Consider the following 23,282-nt stretch of genomic DNA (forward strand, 5'->3'; position numbering starts at 1 on the left):
CGAAGCAATTCGTCTGAGCGATACAAAGGGAGCGCCGATTTTCAACACACATTTTTATTGCGATGGTAGTAGCAGTGCTTTTCCGCAAAATGTCGGCATGGGCAAGTGAGAGGAAAGGCTCACCCACACACATCCAGCCCTCCACCCCTATCCCCAAAGCGCCACCCATCCGCCATTTCCCTGTCACCATCCTGCGCCATCTGCGCCAGCGCAATTTAAAATCATATACTAAAAGATAAAAGCTTACACTCTAAAAACGAATACTTTTATATGGGAGTAAAGATGGAGTGAGCTGAGACTGTGTGCTAGACGACATCTTACTGCTTTTTTATTGCTCTCGATTTAGATTTTACGTCATTGGCATGGGCTTCTGCACACTGTGCGACCACGAGGCAAATGATTGTATAGGAGCAAAAAAGTAAAGGCGAAAGACTAAAAGCTAAAAGCAAAATCTACTGCTGCAGATTACAATTTCTTTCACACAATCCAGACAGCGTGAACGATAATAGAGTATAACAAACACCGAAAATCCCAAAGTGACTCAGGCTGTGAGGGACGCCGTAGTGCTATGAGGGACGCCGTAGTGAAGAGTACCAGAAATTTCGACCACCTGGGGTTCTTTAACCTGCACAGACATCGCACAGCACACGGGCCTCTAGAATTTCGGTGTCATGGGTATTTGGCACTTGGTGGATTACTTGATGCGTACGCCTCAAACACAGCGGCGACTTTTCAGGGATAGTGCTATTGACCGCTCTCAATTACAGCCGCACAGACCTACTAGCCATGAAGACAGAGCACCTTGTCGCGGATTTAGTTTACGTTGTCAGTTCCTCTCCTTTTGCTCCGCGCAGCACAATTCAGGAGCGTTTGTGAGTCGTGTTTTGCATTTCCTGCAGTAAAAGCGAACTGGTGCTTCTCATCATGACAGGAGTGAGTACCACGGCGACGTGGACTTCCCTGGCGGATGACCTGGCAGAGCACAACAGCATGGGCAGTGGATTGGAAAGAAAGCGCAGCGGTTGCGCCACATGCTAGACCCTGCAAACCACTGGCAACCTTCGCGGCCAGCCTTAAGCTGCAACTGCGCTGGCGTGTTCCACCTCTCCTGCCTACCTGAGGCACCGTGACGCAAAACGAATAAATGTGCATTTCTCCTCTCTTCCCTTGGAAGAATGTTTCCGACGTGTTTTAGTGTCCGCACCGGCGTAAGTTCGCCTAGCGTTGTCTTGAAAACATCTGAAGCTCGGATCATCCAGACCCAAAAAATCAGCTGTGGTTCAACCTGACTGAACCTACTAGGACGAGCGAAAGCTCTCTTAAGGAAAGACCGCAAAGGTAAGCGCACACCACGCGCTTTCATACTGCGGACGGTCGCGCGATTTCCGGCGGTTTCAAGTGTGCCGTCGGCTCAATGCGCGCAGCTGTGGCGAGCTACGTGAACGACGTCAGAGCCAAGCCTCCGCTCCTCCTGGTTTGAAGGTCAAATTTCATAGCCACATGACCTTCAGCTTTGTACAGAAGAAGAGCAAGGTTCCGGGCTAGTTGGTAATGCATTTAAAGGAAGAAACAGCGCGACGAAACACGGACACACGAAGAAATGATACACACACGAGCGATGACTCACAACCGAAAGTTTATTCTAGTGGAAAAACCCTTAAATAGAAAGCAATAGGGGGTGGGTAACAGGGCTGCTCAGCGCTAACCGGCAATCAGTGTGGTCGCGTCACAAGATGACACAAAAACACAACAGGGAAGAAAAGAAAGTTATAAGCGATAAAAAGACTGTGTAAAGAGCCGCGAACATTGTCTTTTTATCGCTTATAACTTTCTTTTGTTCCCTGTTGTGTTTTTGTGTCATCTTGTGACGCGACCACACTGATTGCCGGTTATCGCTGAGCAGCCCTGTTACCCACCCCTCATGTTTTCTATTTAAGGGTCTTTCCACCAGAATAAACTTTCAGTTGTGAGTCAGCGCTCGTGTGTGTCATTTCTTCGTGTGTCCGTGTTTCGTCGCGCTGTTTCTTCCTTTAATTGTACGGAAGAAGTAGAGCTTTCGCTCCAAAAAGCTGCTGAAGCGATACTGCTGCCGAATGTTCTCATGCATCTACTTAGCAAGCTACTTTGCTTTAAGGAGTGGCATGAAGCGCTCATACCAGCCGCAAATTATTGTGCGTCCCGCTCCTGGTAAAGTTTGCAAGTCGCAGTAGTTCTGGCTGCTGGGTGCGTGCGGAAAAACATTAGCGTGACTATAAGAATTGAACCTGGCCGATTACTATGGAAGTGCCAACTAAGCGGAAATCCAGCTAAGTCCGTTCGGATTAGCTGAGCCAGCCGCCACCCCACCCATCCCTCACTACCAGAGTGTCAATCTGACGTCGCCTGCATCTTGTGGTCCCACCCCCAAGGCCACCCTTACCCGCATCCTCCTATCATGTCCGGAGCTCCCGCCCCCCGCCGGGCCGGTGCCCGTCCGAACCTGCCAGGACTGGGAGACCTCACTGCGGTCAGCGGACCTTGCCAGGCAGAATATCGCCATCAGCCGGGCCGCATACGTCATGGACCAAAACAACATGAACGTTTAGACCGTGAGTAGGGTCATGCGGAGGCCCAGGAGGCCTGCGGGCCTTGAATTCTCTTGCTATATACAGTTTCCCCATCCCATCCATCCATCCACCTGCGTGAAGCTGTTCAGCGCAGTGACTTCAGCGCAAAAGTACTAATAGTAGTACTAGTGATTTTAATAAGCAAAATGTTTTCGCTGGCCCCGACATCTGCCATCGCTACGGGAAGCACCTGAGCTGGGGCAGCAGAAATAAAGGATAACAGGCACCGTGTAGAAATGAAAGTGGTGGGGGGACAGAAAGGATAGGGGGGGGGGTACACTATACAAGACATTATTTAAATATTGACATATGATTCGGACGCGCGGGATGATCTAATTAAAGTAGAATACAAGCACACACGCACGACGCATTATCTTATTGATACAAATATTTATTGATCTTATTGATACAGAAATATTTGACAGCAGGGAGTTCAACATTTCCCACTGTTTTAGGCATAGCTAAGCAAAGGCGCAGAGCGCGTCGCTCCATAACAAGGCTTCACGCTTATACCTTGGGCACCCAGAAAAGATAATGGAGCCGAATTAAAGTATTGGCCGTACATAGATCTTATAAAGAAGGAGTAGAGTGTCCCGCCGCATACCGAATTTTTTGTTGCTGATCCTCACCAACCGGCCAAGGGCACGCTCACCCTTAAGCGCAATGCTTCTAATGTGTGGCCGCCAGTCTAAATTCGGGTCATATATTGTAGCCAAGTATTTTGTAGAATCAACTTGCGGTATCAAGATAGAGTGATACGAGAGAGAGATGTAAAGAGGGGATGCCTGTAGGAAAACAAGGACGGCACACTTGTTGACATTTAAAGTTAACTTCAGGCTGTGTAGCCAAACTTCCAGAGCATTTAAATACTCTTGCAGTAATTGATACAGGATATGAATGTTTTTGGCAGAAGCGAAAAAAGCAATATCATCCGCATACACATAAACTTTGACGGCTGGGTTAATAGGGATATCACGCATTAGTGTGTTAAACAATAACGTCGAAAGAACGGAGGTAACGTACCCTTAGAGCAAAAGAATGCTCTATTCCTTAAGAACTCTCTTATCCACGCGAAGAGGTACAAAGGAGGTTGTAAATTAGATAGTTTATGAAGCAAAGTTATGCTGGAGACACCCCCTTCAGCATCTTTTTTTTTCTTCATTCACTCTCACCTTCCTCCTTTTCCTTACGGCGCGGTTCAGATGTCCACCGAGATATGTGAGACAGACACTGCGCCATTTCCTTTCCTCAAAAACCAATATACCAACTTAAGTCTGTCGATAGCGGGATTCTGCGAGGAGGCACCGTAGCCTTGAAATGAAGAACCAGCGAGCAGTTTCCTGCGTAAATATGCTAGCTGAGCTACTGAGCATGTCCGTGAAGCCCGGTCACACCAACTTCCCCTAAGGACATGGAAGTGGTGCATCACTTTTCTGCACTTCGCTGCATGTGCCCTTCCTTTGCGTTACACGAGGCTCATCACAAGACAGAGCTACACTCTTAGAACTAAAGGAGTGCAGAGGAGTGCCCAGAACACACTTTGAAGGAGTATTCGCTTGTCCCATATTCCACTCCTTTTTCCAGAATAAAATTACTCCCTCTGGACAAAGAGTGATCCAACACCTACTCAAGGAGTACTGTACTACTCCTGCAATAGAGTACAGGCACTCCTCCGAGGGAGTAAAGCTACCACATTGAAACAGCATCCTACTACTCTTTCAGGTAGAGTTCCAGGACTCCGTTTGTTAGAGTGACTATACTCCTTCAAGGAGTATCAGCCCAGATCTTATATTACTCCTTCCAAAGGAGTTTCACGTGTTTTCAATGTATCGTACTAATTTTCTTATTTCACATATTCTTCAGAGCAAGTTGGTCATATGTTTTGCAGGATCCACCTGCGCTACATCTACAAAAGAGTAATGAGCAAAAGGGATTATAATCTTTGAGTAGAATAATTTTTGCTCATACAACTACTTTATGGCTACACTACAGTTTGAACATTAGTATGGTGCTCTGTCTGCATTGGGAATAACAATGGTTCAAGAAATAATGACACAAATGTACAACACTGATAACTTTTATTTCTCAAGTCATTGCTGTGATTGCTGTGGCTGCCCAAAACACGCTCGGGAGGCGCTCGCTAGGATCAAGCCCCATTAGTGTCTCAAGCAGCAGACAAGCCCGCTTTGTTTTTGGGGTGTACTTGACATTAAATGCCAAGAACACTGCCAAAAGCAAAGTAAACCCATCTACCAAATCCACCGCAGTGAGCTGTAAGCACTCAAAAGAAACTAAGATGCTGGATGATGCCGTAGCTTGCTCGGCTGAGTGAAGGAGCTTTGGCTATGAGTGCATTTCACCGGGTGCCTGCAAATATGAATGAAAATAATGCAAGTAAGAGTCAATTCCAATGCCCTTTTCATACTATCCTGCATATAACCCCATGAAAAAAAAGAAAGAATACAACTAGAATGTACTGATCGTGTGTGTCATGTCGCCACTAGTGTGTACCTATATTGTGACCAAGTGCAGACACCTTTCATTGCAAACCTTCATTCAGAGCTACAATTTTATGAAGCCCAATACAATTATCACTATGCTAGTCCATTCAAAAGCTGTGTGCATGTAAAACAAGCACATATTTACCAAATGAAAATTTTAACATGAGCAAGCTCTTCTGCAAGTATCATGATCAGCCTGACTACGCCCACTGCAAGGCAAAGGCCTCTCCCATGTTCTCCAATTAACCCTGTCCTTCGCCAGCTATGTCCACCGTGTTCCTGCAAACCTTCGCCCATGGAACATTTTGCTGCTTCCTGCTACGCCTGCCTTCTCTTGGAATCCACTCCGTTACCCTTAAGGACCAGCGGTTATCTTGCCTTCGTCTTACATGCCCTGCCCAAGCACCCTTCTTTCTCCTGATTTCAACTAGGATGTCTTCAACCCGCGTTTGTTCCCTCACCCACTCCGCCCGCTTCCGATCTCTTAACGTTACGCCTATCATTTCTATTTCCATAGCTCGTTGCGTTGTCCTTAACTTAAGCTGAACCCTCTTCATTAGCCTCCACGTTTCTGCCCCATAGGTGAATACCGGTAGGATACAGCTGTTGTATACTTTTCTCTTGAGGGGTATTGAAAAACTGCCATTCATGATCTGAGAGAACCTGCCATATGCACTCCACCCCATTCATATTCCTCTAGTTATTACTCTTCATGATCCGGATCAGCGGTCACTACCTGCTCTAAGTAAATGTATTCCCTTATCACTTCCAGTCATTTCTAAAACCACACCTATTGTGCTTGACGGTTCTTGTCACATAATACATTGTGCAGTTTAAAATATAGGGTAACCTTGAATCGGGAAAACACTTAAACCAATGACAGTTTTCTTGCTGAAGAGAAATGGCTGTTGCAATTCCTGTTTCTCAGATACCATTAACTGAATTTCATGCTCTAAAATAGTGAAGGAAAAATTCAAAATTTTTCATCTCAAAGAGGCAGACAACAAATTTCAGTTTGGTTTGGGTTGGTTTATGGGGTTTAACGTCCCAAAGCGACCCAGGGTATGAGAGACGCCGTAGTGAAGGGCTCCGGAAATTTCGACCACCTGGGGTTCTTTAACGTGCACTGACATCGCACAGTACACGGGCCTCTAGAATTTCTCCTCCAAAGAAATTCCAGCCGCCGCGGCCGGGATCGAACCCGCGTCTTTTGGGTCAGCAGCCGAGCAAATTTCAGTTGCACATTTTTTTTTGTTTTTAATGATGCATAAGGCATTACTATGCACGGATAACCACACAGTATTCGCCTATGACTCCTAAATAATTTGTAATTAAATATCTTCTCTCTCCTGCTTCACTTTTAAAAACTGAGCAATGGCAATGGCATCAAAGGTCAGTATAAGCCAGGGGAGGCATGAGGAAAACTGCAATATAATCGCGGCTTCGTCATTCATTGTGATTCCGACTCTTAAGGCAGGCTGGCTTTAGCATTGTAACTAATTAAAACGATGAAGTAGCGATATAGTAGCTTTTTTGTGCCTTCCATAACCTATACTGAACATTGATGTCATAGCAATCGCTATGCTATTGAAACAGGGAAGAAAAGAAATCTGGTTGTAATTCTTGATGGAACAGCGCAAAACATCGGGACAAGAGACAAGCGCTGACTTACAACTGGTTTTTATTTCGAAGAAACATTGCTTCTTATACCTTCTTCACCCTCTCAAAAAACACATGCGTCGCAACCATATCGTTCAAGCGTCCACAAAAAAGCATAAGACAAATAATCACAGATATTTATAATCACATTTTTAACATGTCAAATTCTTTCTTAGTCAAAGCAACAGACGGCGTGCTGACACAATCGTTGCGCAGACTCGCTATCGAAGCTGCCTCGATTATTTCCCGGACTAACTGGTCTTTGTGATTAGCCAAAGCTTTGCATTTTTGGAAAACCGGTGCACGACTAGTTGAAGGGCAATCTCTGCAATGGATTCCCAGGTTCCTGCAAGCTTGCTCGAAATTATTTTTGTGTTCTAGCAGCCTTTCATTCATGCACCTGCCAGTCTGCCCAATGTACTGTTTACCGCAAGTCACTGGCAACGAATAAACAAGGCCTTCGGTTTACTCCACAAAGGGGGTTCGATGCTTTATCGTGCATCCCTGCTTCTTTTTGGTCGGATCGGAGTTGACTCGTCTGCACAGACTTTTGAGTTTATTAGGAGCAGTCATCACTACATTCACGCCAGCTTTTCGACCTATGCCTTTCAGGCGATGGGAAATATTGTGAAGATACGGAATTGCTACTACCGGCCTCCTTTCTTTCTGTTTCTGTGCATCATCTTGCTGCTCGGGCCTAGCCTGCATCAGGTGCTTTTTCATCTGCTTGGCAACAGATACCAACAGGTGCGAGGGGTAACCCGAGTTGCCAAGCCGTTCCGCCTGGCGAAGAAAGCTCACATTCATTTTGTGAACACAGGATTTCCTCAAGGCATTCGTGGAGCACAAGTTCACAATAGCCCTCTTGGTCAGCTTAGAGTGAGCTGATTGGAAGGGCATTGGCGCTTTCTCCGCTCTGGGCTCATAGGCCCAGCAGGCGTGCCCTCTAGTGAACTCAAGTCTCAGGTCTAAAAACCTGAGTGACCCTTGAGCAGGAAGCTCGTGCGTGATAATAAGTGGCTGCAAAGCCTGCGCAAAGCGACCCACCTCCTCCATTACTGCTTCTAGCGTATTCACCCTTTGGCCATCACAAAGAACTAGGTAGTCATCAACGTACCTAAATACCTTTTTAACACTAGTACCTGCAAGGGTTACGTTCAGGAACCTGTCTTTTCGCGCCAAGTACAAATCACTGAGTAGAGGCGCGATACATGAACCAATGCAAACACCGCGTTTCTGGAGATACACTTTTTCCTCCCAACAGACGTAAGTTGACCTGAGGTACACTGCTAATAGCTCCAGGAACCCTCTAATAGACATTCCGCAGGCGTTTTGAAATGCAACAGCACCATGCGTATCTATGCATTCTTCTACAGACACCATCAGCTCGTCATGCGGTATGGAATAATACAAATCTTTTACATCAACTGAGCATGCGGCAAAGGCACTGCTAGAATTGTCAGTTAAAAATCTAGCTATATCGTCCGAAGATTTCACCTGAAATGGGTCGTCAATTGTTAGTAGTTTTAATTTTGCTTGCAAGAAGACACCAAGAATCTTTTGCCACGTCCCTCCCTCAGAAATTATTACCCTCAAGGGCCAGTCTGGTTTGTGAGTTTTTACAGTGAAAAACGCGTCCAAGTTAGACTTCTTGCAAGTTTTTATGCCTCGAAGGAGGTAGTCAAGTTTAAGTTCTTTGCATAGCTTCATAGCAGTTACCTTTGCTTTCCTAACAGCTGATGTCTTGTGCTCGTCAAAAACGGAGCTGATGGTTTCTAACGCCTTAGTTTTGTACAAGTCCTTGGAAATCACAGCAAAGCCCCCCTCTTTGTCAGAGGTCAGCAACGCAAGGGAATTGTCTTTCAAGTACCTTACAGTACGTCCCACTGGGAGATTCCTCTCGCAGAGCTGGTAGCGGCCAACGACGTCGGCTCCGTCTGAAATACACCTTGCACTTTCTGACTCAGGGCTTGCCTTGGCAACGCGCCGCACCATGGCAAGAAGCTCCGGTGTTGTCTTCTTCGGTTGGATGGCAAACTTAGGCCCAAGGCTAAGCACCTCGCGGACCGGTTGTGGCAGAACATCCACACCAAGCATGTGGATCTTGTTTTCTTGGCTTTGTTCGGTCATGCCTCTTCTCCTTTCATTGTAGTCATCGCGCAGCAAGGTGCAAGGAAAGTGCAAGGTGTATTTCAGACGGAGCCGACGTCGTTGGCCGCTACCAGCTCTGCGAGAGGAATCTCCCAGTGGGACGTACTGTAAGGTACTTGAAAGACAATTCCCTTGCGTTGCTGACCTCTGACAAAGAGGGGGGCTTTGCTGTGATTTCCAAGGACGTGTACAAAACTAAGGCGTTAGAAACCATCAGCTCCGTTTTTGACGAGCACAAGACATCAGCTGTTAGGAAAGCAAAGGTAACTGCTATGAAGCTATGCAAAGAACTTAAACTTGACTACCTCCTTCGAGGCATAAAAACTTGCAAGAAGTCTAACTTGGACGCGTTTTTCACTGTAAAAACTCACAAACCAGACTGGCCCTTGAGGGTAATAATTTCTGAGGGAAAGACGTGGCAAAAGATTCTTGGTGTCTTCTTGCAAGCAAAATTAAAACTACTAACAATTGACGACCCATTTCAGGTGAAATATTCGGACGATATAGCTAGATTTTTAACTGACAATTCTAGCAGTGCCTTTGCCGCATGCTCAGTTGATGTAAAAGATTTGTATTATTCCATACCGCATGACGAGCTGATGGTGTCTGTAGAAGAATGCATAGATACGCATGGTGCTGTTGCATTTCAAGACGCCTGCGGAATGTCTATTAGAGGGTTCCTGGAGCTATTAGCAGTGTACCTCAGGTCAACTTACGTCTGTTGGGAGGAAAAAGTGTATCTCCAGAAACGCGGTGTTTGCATTGGTTCATGTATCGCGCCTCTACTCAGTGATTTGTACTTGGCGCGAAAAGACAGGTTCCTGAACGTAACCCTTGCAGGTACTAGTGTTAAAAAGGTATTTAGGTACGTTGATGACTACCTAGTTCTTTGTGATGGCCAAAGGGCGAATACGCTAGAAGCAGTAATGGAGGAGGTGGGTCGCTTTGCGCAGGCTTTGCAGCCACTTATTATCACGCACGAGCTTCCTGCTCAAGGGTCACTCAGGTTTTTAGACCTGAGACTTGAGTTCACTAGAGGGCACGCCTGCTGGGCCTATGAGCCCAGAGCGGAGAAAGCGCCAATGCCCTTCCAATCAGCTCACTCTAAGCTGACCAAGAGGGCTATTGTGAACTTGTGCTTCACGAATGCCTTGAGGAAATCCTGTGTTCACAAAATGAATGTGAGCTTTCTTCGCCAGGCGGAACGGCTTGGCAACTCGGGTTACCCCTCGCACCTGTTGGTATCTGTTGCCAAGCAGATGAAAAAGCACCTGATGCAGGCTAGGCCCGAGCAGCAAGATGATGCACAGAAACAGAAAGAAAGGAGGCCGGTAGTAGCAATTCCGTATCTTCACAATATTTCCCATCGCCTGAAAGGCATAGGTCGATAAGCTGGCGTGAATGTAATGATGACTGCTCCTAATAAACTCAAAAGTCTGTGCAGACGAGTCAACTCCGATCCGACCAAAAAGAAGCAGGGATGCACGATAAAGCATCGAACCCCCTTTGTGGAGTGCACCGAAGGCCTTGTTTATTTGTTGCCAGTGACTTGCGGTAAACAGTACATTGGGCAGACTGGCAGGTGCATGAATGAAAGGCTGCTAGAACACAAAAATAATTTCGAGCAAGCTTGCAGGAACCTGGGAATCCATTGCAGAGATTGCCCTTCAACTAGTTGTGCACCGGTTTTCCAAAAATGCAAAGCTTTGGCTAATCACAAAGACCAGTTAGTCCGGGAAATAATCGAGGCAGCTTCGATAGCGAGTCTGCGCGACGATTGTGTCAGCACGCCGTCTGTTGCTTTGACTAAGAAAGAATTTGACATGTTAAAAATGTGATTATAAATATCTGTGATTATTTGTCTTATGCTTTTTTGTGGACGCTTGAACGATATGGTTGCGACGCATGTGTTTTTTGAGAGGGTGAAGAAGGTATAAGAAGCAATGTTTCTTCGAAATAAAAACCAGTTGTAAGTCAGCGCTTGTCTCTTGTCCCGATGTTTTGCGCTGTTCCATCAAGAATGAATAACCAACATGCCCAAGCTGCTGTCCTGGTTGTAATTATTTAGCGATTATAGACGAATACTATGCAACAATTCTATGTATACGAATGCCCAGCACGTCACTACAAAGAACACACATAACCAAAAAATTGGTGTTTATACTCATTTAAGGTAATACTACTTCCCACGCAAGAACACGACAGCCATGTGTAAACTTTTTGCTTTCATAGTAATAAAATCTATCCAACGACAAGTTAGGCGCAGCATGCCTGCTCTTTATAAATATGCAATACTGACAATGTTTGACACTAGCATTTGGCATGAACGAGATAACTGTGATTACTTCGCACATTACGTGCCAGTCTATAATATTATGCACAATTTAGATTTGCAAATGTAATGTGTAATTCTCTCTGACTGCCACGTTAGTGCACTGCAAACCAATGAAGTTGCCTTGCATTTGCAATGTTCTCACTACTTTTATGCAACACTGATCACTTCAGTATATCTGCATCGTTCTGTTAGACGGCCACGGGATAGCTAGAATTAAGGCTATTTTATGTGATGGAAACCATTGACTAGACAACAAAGAAGAAAAGCCTCAACTACTGTCCTGGTGCTGGGACGTCTAATAAGAGCTCAGAAAGACTCGGTTTCAATACGCCAAACCCTCCGCATAATATTACCCTGTGCGAAAATACCCCACCCCACCCTAGCTTAATTTCTGTCCACATGCACCAAGGCTCACTGCACCTGTTATAAATATTGCCCTAAATATTGCAATCAAGCTGCCCGTGTATGCATAGGCTATCTGTGCATCGAGAAAGAAAGAAGTTGTTAGGAATGTTTCACACCAAAAACAGAAAAAAAGGCAGCCTGTTTCTCAGAAACAGCTAAGAGCATGAAATGGTGTCCAAAAAGATTAGGCTGCTTTGTACTTATTTATGACAACGAGAACTGTCAGAGCTGCGCTTTCAAAAATTCAGGAGCTTTGTGCACAAACGTAGCTTCCGTATGCACGTCTTGCAGCACCAACGCTTCCGAATTGAAACGACCGATGAATATGCACAGGAAAAAGCAAATAGAGAGCGCTTGAATTTAAAAGAAAAGCTACCTTGCACAATCAGAAATTTCACGACAGAACCTTCCAAACAGTGACGTGTACTGGTTGCGGTATACCGAATATATACCTAGCAAATAAGTGTGCGCTTTGTTAACGAGCGGGATTCTGTGGCGGCAATGCTACAGCTCCAATTCCGAAAACCTAATGCTGCAGAAATTGAGTTTTCAAAATACGTGCGAATGCACGATACACTTTTGCACGCATTTAGAACTTTCAGTTGTGAAACACAGACAACGAATCTTGTGTATGCGTCTTCCTTGGCTGGTAAAAAAATTCTATAAGTCTCCAGTTTGCCTGTGTACTCCACAAATTCTAGGATCCCTGTCCGCTACATGTCAAATTTCACTGAAGCGAAAGTAATACAACCGACAGCTGATGATCTGCTAGGGCAACAGGATTTCAAAAGTTTGAGAAGGGCAGTGGGAGTCCAATCCAGGTGGAGTAATGAAATTTGACTAGTAACAGACAGGGATCCTCCAATCTGTGGAGGACACCGGCAAATTGGAGACTTACGGAGGAATTTTTTTACCCGCCAAGGAACACGCATACACAAGAGAGAACCACAGAGGACTACGGCTTTTACCAGCCCTTGTCCTGTGCGGTTCTGTCTTGTGTATGCGTCTTTTTTGGCTGGTAAAAAAATTCTTCCATAAGTCTCCAATTTGCCTGTGTACTCAACAAACCGCAGGATCCCTGTCCACTACTAGTCAAATATTTCAACTCCACCTGGCTTGGACTCCCACCGCCCTTCTCTGTGGAGAAAGGGTGACAGAAGCTGGCAAAGGACAAGGTTAGCTGCAGATCAACTGGGGAAGCATTATCCTGCACTGATTTTGACGGCAGGTTCACAAGACAAACAAAATCAACTCGAGGAGCGGGGTGCACATCATGCGACTGAATGTCAATGGCCAGTGAAAATGGCACCAGCACTGTGGAATGCACATGCAGAAAACGAGACGCATTTTTTTGTCAACTTTGAGTAGCAGTCTACTGCAATTTTAAAGAGCAAAGCTCTCAAGTATGGCAACACTGGCACTTTTTGTTTTACTGGGGTGAGGGTCGTCGTGAGGGTTGAAGTCCATATTTCTTTTCCATCCACTGTGTTAATTGCGAGCTATGTTTACCTAATAGGGGCTGGGCATCTAACATCACCGTTATTTCTTTGCAGCAGTTAAAACAATACAGCATACATTTTATAACATGCTTAACGAATTTTTGGGAGCAGCATGCTTTTACCCTTCTACTATTTGTTGCTACTGAATCAGTTTGGCGTTGACAAAAGATCTGTAATAAGGAGTAATTACTCATTGACATCCACTCGAGCACAGCCAAATGGCTACAAAGGAAAGCTATACAGCTTTCACAGAAACTTCGTAGTTAAAGAAAGATTCGTCCTGGTCCGGTGTTCGAACTCAGAACCACCACTTCACAGGAGCAGTCGCTCTATCAATTTGTCCAACCTGGACGGCAAGCTTATGGTAGGGCGAGAGCGAAGTGATCAATAACTCGAGTGGGAACTGTGTTGGTCCAATGTTTTAGGGGTCCTAAAACATTGGACAAACTCAGTTCCCGCTTCATGTTACCTCTAAAACATTGGACAAACTGAGTTCCCGCTTCATGTTACAATACTGAGTGACATTTTGGTCTATACACCAGAAATACCGGTAAAGCATCATGATAGAACACAATGTTTTTTAAAGGGATAAAGGAATATGTTCGTCCTTTCAGAGGGCACATATGCATAAGAGGCAACATGTGTGAAATAGTCTCTGCACCTGAAGCAGTGTAAATTCCATTATGTCAACAGCAGCAGTCAAAAGCTTCATGAGCGACTATTTCATACAGATCATGTAATTACATTCATGTAATTCAGGATCAGATTCATGTGATTATACAGGGAGGTACTGCTGCTAAGTGCAGGTAGAGCTCTGCATGCATTTCTAAACCCGGCTGTGAGCCTATGTCTACGAAATTTTTCTAAATAGGCAGGTAAGGTATGCATCACTGGAAAACAATACCTACCACAAACAGCTGAAGAGAGATAGCACAGCCAAAAGCTGGAAGCACGAATGGCCCAGTAGATACTGGCAGCTGGCAACTGCAAATAAATATGTCAGAGCAACTGTTGTCAGTGGCCGTAACAATGTCATGAATGACAAGAGAAGAAATTGTCTACTGCTTCATAAATTAGAATAAGGTAGTAACATAGGAACACAAAAAGCAATGAGAGGGCCCATGACAAAAGAAATGAACAGATTGTATGTGATGCACCAATATACATTTTTTCAGTAGATATACATGACTGTCACACCCGCATAGAAAGATGAGCAGGCTGGAATACCACTATTTTTATGCATGATGAAAAGAGCGTAACTATTTGAATATAGCATGCACAGGATTTTATTACTACTAGGGTGCTTTGCAGCAGCACCGAAGGTATTTTTAAATTGAACGTAGCGACCAGTAGACCCGTCTGCTTTGCACAAATGATGAGAGGATGGAAAAGGCATGCATTCATTAGCAAGAAGCACGATATCTCACATCACAGCATGAAACGAAAATTGGTATTGCATTTAACAAATCTGCACAGAAATAAAAACTGCCTAGTGGCAATGCAAGTAAGAGCAAGGGAAAAAAATACCGAAGAAAACTGGTGAGTGTGGTGCAGGGAGGTCTGTGGGTAGGGTCTCGTGCCTGGGAATAGTTCCGAGCGCGGAGAATCGCCGGCAGCACAGCTGGTGGCAGTCAACCAAGAATAAATAAGAGAAAGTGAAAATCAATAACAAACCATCACCGATATAGCGAACGACTTGAAAGCGGGCCGCACAAACGAGGGATATAGCAAAAAGCTTGAAATCCTAAATAAGTGCGCAGTTGCATCCCAAACAGTTCTCAAAATCTGAAGGCGAGGAAGCATCGACACCTACACCTCAGGGCAGACGCAAGAACGATCTAACTTTGACATAATACTGTGTCAAATTCTGTTCCATGGGGAAGCACAGATAAAAATTTACAAATGACTAGGCAAGGGATATGCCCCAGCCTTTTACACGCGATCATTGTCCCCGAAAAAATTGTATGACAAATATTAAGGCGTAAGCACTAATCCCACGAGTACACACACTGAGCACTGTCTGTTGGCAGCTGGCCTAGCGCGAGTGCTCTGTCGCGCGGCACTGCCGCTCATCGTCATCTTCTAAGTAGCACAAATCAATCCGACGGGCACCAGCCGCGAGGCAACTCGACCGTTGTCAGTTCCCTTGTCTGTCCGCAGCTGGCCTAGCAAGAGCGCTCTCTAACGTGGCACTGCACGCTCATCATCCTCTCCTACGTAGCACAAATCTATGCTATTGGAATGTAGTAAACTTTGTCTCTTGTTTTTCGCAGCGCTAGCAAGCGACCGCATAACTCTGTTGTGATAACTGGTGGCATTTTTATTTACCGCGGCACCCGAGTACTAAACGCAGATAGAGACTATGGAGCAACAGTTGCCATGCGGCCTATACGCCCGTTCTTTTCTGGTAAAGGCCGATTCACACGATTTTCCGTTCGCCCGCTGCCGCGGCCGACAGCGCGCCTCTCAATGTGGTGACGCATGAATACGTAGTGCGCGGGCCGCGGGCGAACGGACCGTCGTGTGAATCGGCGTTAACGCATTATAGCTGAGGCAACCGCACGCAGACTGCCTGCACTGCACACTAATAACGCGTGCGAATAGAGATCAGAAGTAAAGAAACGTACACGGGACTCACCGTTCAGACGGCTCATCAAGGCTTAGCAAAACCGCACATTCTTCTTCGTTGCCTCTCCAGATGACAAGAAGTCGTAGCGCTACCTTTCTTCAGGGCTTTACCCGTTCAAAATCACCAGTGTTGATAGGGCGTAATTCTCGTCGTTGGTTTCCAAAACACACTTGTGTTCTTCATACACGTCCACCGCACGAGCACTCAAACAATGCTACGAAAACCCAAATAACACAAAACGTGACGACGGCTGCAGTTTTGCTTCGTTGAAAAAACCTACAAATGCGCTTTTTTTATTACTAATATTTGAATTGTGTTCGCAACAAAAACAAATTATATTTTTTCATTTTATTTCTTTATTAAATGCGAATACCAAAGCGCTTTTAGATACTTTTGCTGACATGTCGTTTGTAGAAGCTGCGATCCTGTGATCCCATCCCCGGGTGTCCTAGCAGACGACGGCGCAGACGACGCTGTTGACGGAATGCAATTTCGATTGACGGCAGCGAAAATCCCTTAAATGCGACAAAAAAGGCAAAGAAACGCACCGTATCGCAAACTGGTCCATATCAAGGATATGTTCGACGCGAGCGGTAGGACAAAGAGCAGCTGCGATGCATTACTCTACGCGACACTGGCATGGTCGACGGAGATCTACATGAAACAGAGCTTAAATGTGACCCGTACAAGCGGATTACTGTGATATCAACTGCGTTACGGAACTACGACGATACTTGCTTCACACTTTAGCTTGTATGCAACAGCGGCCCGCACTCGCCGCATCCTGCTCGAGTGTACTTTCACTAGCAAGAACCCACATGCATGGAAGCCGACAGAAGCAACTGTCTTTTCGAGTTCAGATTGTTCCGAATAATACGAGCAGCTTACTTTAGCACGTACTCGAATTCAAGTTCTCAGCCTGTGTGTCACGTATGGTGACGATGGCGTCGAGGACGAGCTTAAGAATCGCCTTAACGTGGCCGCAACGCAGCCGGTATCCCAAGCATTCGTGCGCTAATTGTTGTTCACCTGTACTGCGAACGTGCGCTCAGTCGCAGGCCAGCCGCTAGCTGCTCGATTTGCCAGCCTTGCGAGTACAATTCGCAAGTTTCTGAGCCAATCTTTGAGCGAGCCGAGCTTTCAGCTATGACGCTGCTCGCGAGCGCGCCGCGCGGCGAGCTTCGGCCTGCTCCCTGGCTGCCGTATTCGTAGCTAAGCCTAGGAGGTTTCACTTCGATGCCAGAGCTGAGAGCGCTTTGAAACTGGCTAGCGCTGAGGTGCTACTCTTTGCATTGTAAGTACGTTTTATTGTGAACTATGTCTCGTAGTGAAATAAAGATATGTTCGGGTCCACCCGAACGGTGATGATGGCGTCGAGGACGAGCTTAAGAATCGCCGCAACGCCGCCGATATTCCATGCATACATGTGTGCTAAATTTGTTCACCTGTGCTGCAAACGTGGGCATAAAGGCTCGCTCAATCGCAGGCCAGTCGCTGCTCGATTTTCCAGCCTTGCGTGCGCGATTCGCAAGCTACGGAGCGAATCATTGAGCGAGCCGAGCTTTCGGCAACGACGGCGCCCGCGATCGCGCCGGGCGACGAACTGTGCGCTGCTCGCTGGCTGCCCTTGTCGTCGCTAAACCTAGCCGATTTCACATAGATGCTGTAGCTGAATGCGCTTCGAAACTGGCCAGCACTTAGGTGCTACCCTCGGCACCGTTTTACTCTGAACCCCGCGTCATAGGGAAATAAATATATGCTCGGTTTCCGCGACCCCTTCAGGAGCGGAGCTATAGCAGAGGCCAGGCGAACTCCAGAGCAGCAGCAAAGCGGCTATGGGAGGAAATTTGTATGGCTGTTATCGCTTCTACCAACAACTCGACATTGGCTAATGATACTCTATCCCAGAGCTTTGGTCGTGAACAAACAATACCAGTGCATTTTTCTGACGCCGGCATCCAGGCTGGCAGGCCGGCCCCGAGAAGCTAGCGCGCCCTTACGATTGTATGGCCGTAAGGGCGGAGGAGTAAAACAAGCACTGAACTCCCTTGGGGTATGCAGGAGTGGAAATGCCATTTTACTCTTTTGTCAAGAGGAGTGAACAGGACCTTTCACTCTTTCTCGTTTGTAGAGAGAGTAGATTGAGACCTGCAGGAGTAGCGAGGCTCTTTTACTCTTAATGCAGGAGTAGCAGTTCTTAGAGTGTACTCCCGTATCGCATGAGCACGAACTCCTCCTATACGTTGGTACGGATGCACAAGATCCACCGTGCCACCTCACTATGTGCGTCGCTTGCGCTTTTATGGGTAATGCAAACTGTTTTCTTTTAGCGCCCCCGCGTTTTTGTGACGAGCGTGAAGCATCAATGGGCACCTTGAGGAGATTTAACGTTTCTTTTGAACGACGTCTCTCACATCATGTCCCCGGAAGGCTCCCGAACTCCGTGGCGATCAGTAGAGAGTTTTAGCTGAGCGTTTTTACGGCCAGCGGAGCGGAGTGGACGAGCGCGGACGCCACTGCGCATGCGCAGTGCGCTGGGGCGGCGAGCGCGTTTACGGCGCCCCGCTGGGAGGCCTTCCTCAGCGGAGCGCGCGGGCGTGTATGGGTATTCAAGATGGCGGCCGCCAGCACGACCGCTGGCAACGCTGTTTCGTCGGTTACGACCGCGGCGATCTTCTATCTCGGACCATTTAAGTCTCGACAGGAGTAGCGGATCTTGCAATATGCTTTTCGGCATCTTGGAAACGGATATAAGCAGAGCAGAAGCAACTAAAAAAGCGCGCGAAAGAACAACTGACCTGGCGGTTAGCACTTGGCTTCATTTTCGTAGCGTCGCAGTCGCAAACATTTTTTCTAACACAAATATTCCTCTACTGCATCCAAAACACCCCTATTTTAAACTAATATAGAGAAAACAAAAGAAAAAATTACATTTATTCCGCAGTTATAGCATAATAAAAACAAGTGAGTGAGTGAGTGAAGAAACTTTATTTCCGCCAGAAGAAGACCCGTGCCCCTCCGGGTCCGCACGCAGGCGTCCGGGGAGGGGCAGCGTCGCAGCTGGAAGACTAGCAACGGTATAGTCGCGCAGCTTCTGCTGCCAGGCGGGTAGCGTATCGTTGTATGCTAAGGTGGGCACTTCTGAGTATGGTCTCCCATTCCTCTGCATTATTGATTCTGCCATATCCTGGGGCACTGGGGCATCTCCATAGTATGTGTTCGAGTGTAGCGGTATGCCCGCAGAACTCGCACACCTCCGCATCCTCCCTCGTGTCACCTCCTGTCCAGCTCCTCCAGAGCGGGGATGCGAAGTTTCTAGCTTGGAGTCTTCTCCAGTCATAGGCCTCAGCCGAGCTAAGCGATCTATCCGGAGGAGGATAGATCCTTTTGTTCTTTTTCTGAATGTCTGTGATGCTATTAAAGGTATTGGTTTCCTCTTTAGTGCTGAATTCGTATGAGGTGTCCACGGCTCCCCGAGGTAAAGAGGAGCGGGCGAGCCTGTGGGCGGCCTCGTTTCCAACCAGACCCGAGTGGGCTGGGGTCCAGATAATTAGAATATTGTGGGCTGGGATAAAGTCTTTTAGATATTTAGCCGCCATTTCGTGGATGCGTCCCTTGCTGTAATTTCTAATTGCGGCTTTGCAGTCGCTTACTACGTATTTGGTACCTGGCTGAGTTAGAGCGATCGCTATTGCAACCTCCTCCGCCACAAGGGGTTTTAAGTCAAGGTGTCTTACAACGCGTAACGTTCTGCCTGAGTCCCCGACGGCTACGGAGACGGTGTCTCCTAGCGTGCCTACCGCGGCATCAGTGTAGGCCACGGTTCCCTGTGGCATCTTGCCTAGCTTAGCAGTCAGCTGTGCGACCCTGCTTTTCCTTCTGCCTTTGTCGTGGATGGGATGCATGTTTCTAGGTATGGGAGCGATAATAAGATGCTCTCTTATTTCTCTTCCCAGATCTGTTCTGGTGTTCACTGTGCTATCTACGGTTGCCCATTTCGCTAGCTGTAGGTATTTCCTTCCTGCGGGTGTGGATGTTAGCCTTTCGATTTGCGATGTTCTAACCGCTTCAGTCAGTTCTCTCCAATTGTTATGCAGGCCCATTTTCTCCAGTATATCATTGGACGTGGAAATGGGCAGCCCTAGCGCTCGTTTGACACATTTTCTGATGATTGTGTCTAATGCCTTTTCTTCGGTTTTGTTTATTTTCAGGAATGGGGTTGCGTAGCATATCCTGCTAACGATGAAGGCCTGCGTGAGTCTTAGTTTGCTGGACTCTGAGAGTCCTTCCTCCCTTCTAGATACCTTTCTGAAGGCTCTGACGACAAGTTCAGCTTGCGCTTTGAGCTTGTCTAGCGTACTTTTGTTTTTCCCTTTTCTGTTAATATACATGCCTAGGATTCTTATTTCCTCGACAATTGGTATCGTTCTATTTTCAAGTGTAACCTCGATTGCCGGTATCCTTTGACTGCGCTTGCTCATTGCTACAAATAGCTCAGACTTTTGCGGAGAGCAGCTGAGACCCACGCATTTCGCATGCTCGTTAATGATATCCGCTGCCTTCTGTAGCTTTTCTTTCATTTCTGATTCGCCTCCTTTGTTTAGCCAGACATTTACATCATCTGCGTAGAGGCTGATGTTTAAGCCTTCTATCTCTCTAAGCTTGCGGGGAAGGTCCCTCATTACCAGATTAAAGAGAAATGGGGAGAGGACAGCCCCTTGTGGGGTTCCTCTGCATCCCATGGGGAACTCATCGGATGTGATCCCCTGAAAGGTAATGATAGCAGTCCTGTCCCTTAGGAACGATCGGATGTAGTTATAGGTGTTTTTTCCTACAGCTATCTCATTTAGCCCATCAAGGATGGCGTCATGGCTGACATTGTCAAAGGCTTTCTTAAGATCTATACCTAAGATCGCCTTCAGGTTGCCGAGGTCCAGCTGATCTACTATATCTTCATAGAGTCTTAGCATTGTATCTTGGGTGGTGAGCCCAGGCCTAAATCCGACCATTTCATCTGGCCAGAGGCCGTTATCCTCCATGTATTTGGTCAGTCTGGTCAGGATGACCTTCTCAAGCAGTTTCCCTACACATGATGTTAGTGAGATCGGCCTGAGGTTCTCCAAGCTCGGAGGTTTGCCCTGCTTGTGTATAAGCGTGATCTTGGCCTTCTTCCACTCCTCGGGGACAGCGCCTGCTTTCCACACTTGGTTGAGATACCTAGTGAGGCTATTTATTGATTCTTCATCCAGATTTCTCAACATTCTGTTTTCTACTCTGTCGAGCCCCGGGGCTGACCTTCGTTTTAGCTTCAGCAGTTCCATTCTGACCTCGGCTCTTAATATGGGGGCATCCAACTCCTCATTTGGTTGTCCATTATAGTCGTCATATTTAGCGGCCCCATGGGGAGCAATATACAGTGACTTGAGCGTGTCAATAAGTTGCTCATCTGTGCCATTAAACTTATACCTAGCTTTTATTTGCTCAGTTCTCATAGCCGTCTTAGATTTATTTGGGTCTATAAGAAATTTGAGCAACTGCCATGTACTAGATTTTCCCATGCTTTTCTCCATTTCCTCGCATCTATTATCCCATCTCTGAGATTCCAACTGTCGAGCATACCTTTCTAATTCTACATTGTGTCTAGCTATTTCCCTCCTTAGGTTTCTGTTCCACCTTTGGCGCTTCAGCTGGTTATTTAGCTGTTCCTTCCTTTTGTACATGCTGAAGAGCCTGCTGTCCATTCTATCTTGGAAGTCATCTACCTGAACCTCCTCAGTTGCCCTTTCTACATGCTCAAGCAGCGTTGCCGTCCAGTTCTGGATACAGGTTATGTCACTATGCTCATGTTCTTCTCTGATAGCTCTGAATTTATACCAATCCGTAAGCTTCTCTTGCCTGTAGGTTGTAGGTTTCACGCTGACTTTTCTGTTGAGCTCGAGCTCCAGCAGAAAGTGATCGCTACCCAAATCTTCCTGTCGGTTCCGCCATTTCACAATACCAGCGTTCCTACATAGCGTAAGGTCGGGAGATGTGTCCGCTGTAACGCTGTTACCAGTCCTCGTGGGACAGGAGATGTCATTGGCTATGTAGAAATTGGATGCTACTATATCATCCAGTAGGGCTTGACCCTTGGCGTTGTTGCTTACGTAACCCCATTCCTGGTGCCGGGCGTTGAAATCGCCCATTATGATCAGGGGGTTTTTCCCCGCGAGTTTAGCTGCCCTTCTAAATATGGGGCCAAATTTTACTTTCATCTTTTTTGGTGGGCTGTAAATATTTAGAAGGAATATGCTACCCCTATTCTTTTTTCCAGTTAAAATTTCTACGCATACTGTCTCCGTTTCCTGGTTTCCAATGTCGTGTTGGATTACCGCGATGTTGCTTTTAACATACGTTACTACCTTGGTGTCGTTGCCATCCTTAGCAGCGTACCCCTTATATCCCGATATATTCTAGTTCCCTCCCGTCTCCTGCATTGCAATTGCTAAAGGCGGGTAGTCCTGGCTGAGGATGTACTGTTGCAATAGCGATCGTTTCCTGGCAAGATGGCGGCAGTTCCATTGCCATATTTTCGACGTGCTATTGGCCATCAATTTGGATGTTAACATTACAGGCCTGGCCTATGACTTGGATGTGCCTCGTCAGCTGTTCGAGTTGTCTGCACACTACCGACTCGAGGTTCTCTAGTCTAGCGCCGAGGATGGCCCCGTGCTGTTTGAGCTCTTCGAATGACTTCTCCATTTTTTCATTTTCCTTTGCTACTATCCTTTTAATTTGGCTCTCAACTGTTATCGTTTCATCCTGCTTTCGTTTGGCAGGCCTAACTTGGTCTACGCTCATCTCTTCAGAGATGTTTTCAGCAGAGTCGCTAAGGTCACCTGCTTTGCGGATTGCCATCGGGGTGGCTGGTCTGAGTAGCGGTTGCGGCTTTTTCAACTGCTGAAACTGCTGCGCAAGTTCATGAATTGCCTCGGAAATTTTATCTATTTTCTCATTTAGTAGCCGTATGGCTGCTGCGTTCTCATCTACTCGCGCTTCTAGCGTTTTACTTGGGTTGGAGACCACACCCGCGAAGCTAACCGACCAACCTGCTACCGGCGCCTCGCCTGGCGGTGTCTTCTTCCCCGGGAGCTTGGTCTTCTCCGCCCATGAGTTCTGTCCCGATTCCCTTTGGGATCGAGGTGGCGCCTCTCTGCTCCTGCTTCTGGATTGCGAGGCACCCCTGGGTCGAGATGTGCCGTTAGAGGACCGGCTTTCATCTCCGCTCGTCCTTTGGTGGGGACCTGCTTTTTCTTGTGGTCTGCCCCTGACTTGCCCTTGCTTCTGGTTCCTTTCCTCAGCATCTTTGGCGATCTTTTCCGCCTGACGCACTTTGATGATGTGGGGTGTCCGGTAGAGATTCTTACACCGGTTGTCTCCCAGCACATGGTTCTTTCCACATAGCAAGCATTTGGGCTCACAGGTGTGGCCCTCTTCAGGATTGCTGGCTCTGCATCC

The 23,282-nt window shown here is 46.8% G+C and overlaps 1 protein-coding gene and 1 long non-coding RNA gene across 2 annotated transcripts in view; one reads left to right on the forward strand and one right to left on the reverse strand.

The window, feature by feature from the left end:
* LOC149348604 (uncharacterized) overlaps positions 1-23,282 on the forward strand; it is a 172,829-nt gene that overhangs the window by 12,939 nt on the left and 136,608 nt on the right. The gene's annotated exons all lie outside the window — the stretch shown is intronic.
* LOC149348605 (uncharacterized) lies at positions 14,070-16,560 on the reverse strand. The gene is made up of 3 exons (XR_016292279.1): positions 15,795-16,560; positions 14,684-14,777; positions 14,070-14,140 (listed from the first exon to the last, which is right to left on the reverse strand). It is a non-coding gene; the product is annotated as an uncharacterized LOC149348605 (long non-coding RNA).

This window comes from Amblyomma mixtum, chromosome 4, assembly GCF_055824585.1.
Source record: "Amblyomma mixtum isolate Tamu chromosome 4, ASM5582458v1, whole genome shotgun sequence".
In the NCBI taxonomy this organism is placed as follows: Eukaryota; Metazoa; Arthropoda; class Arachnida; order Ixodida; family Ixodidae; genus Amblyomma; species Amblyomma mixtum.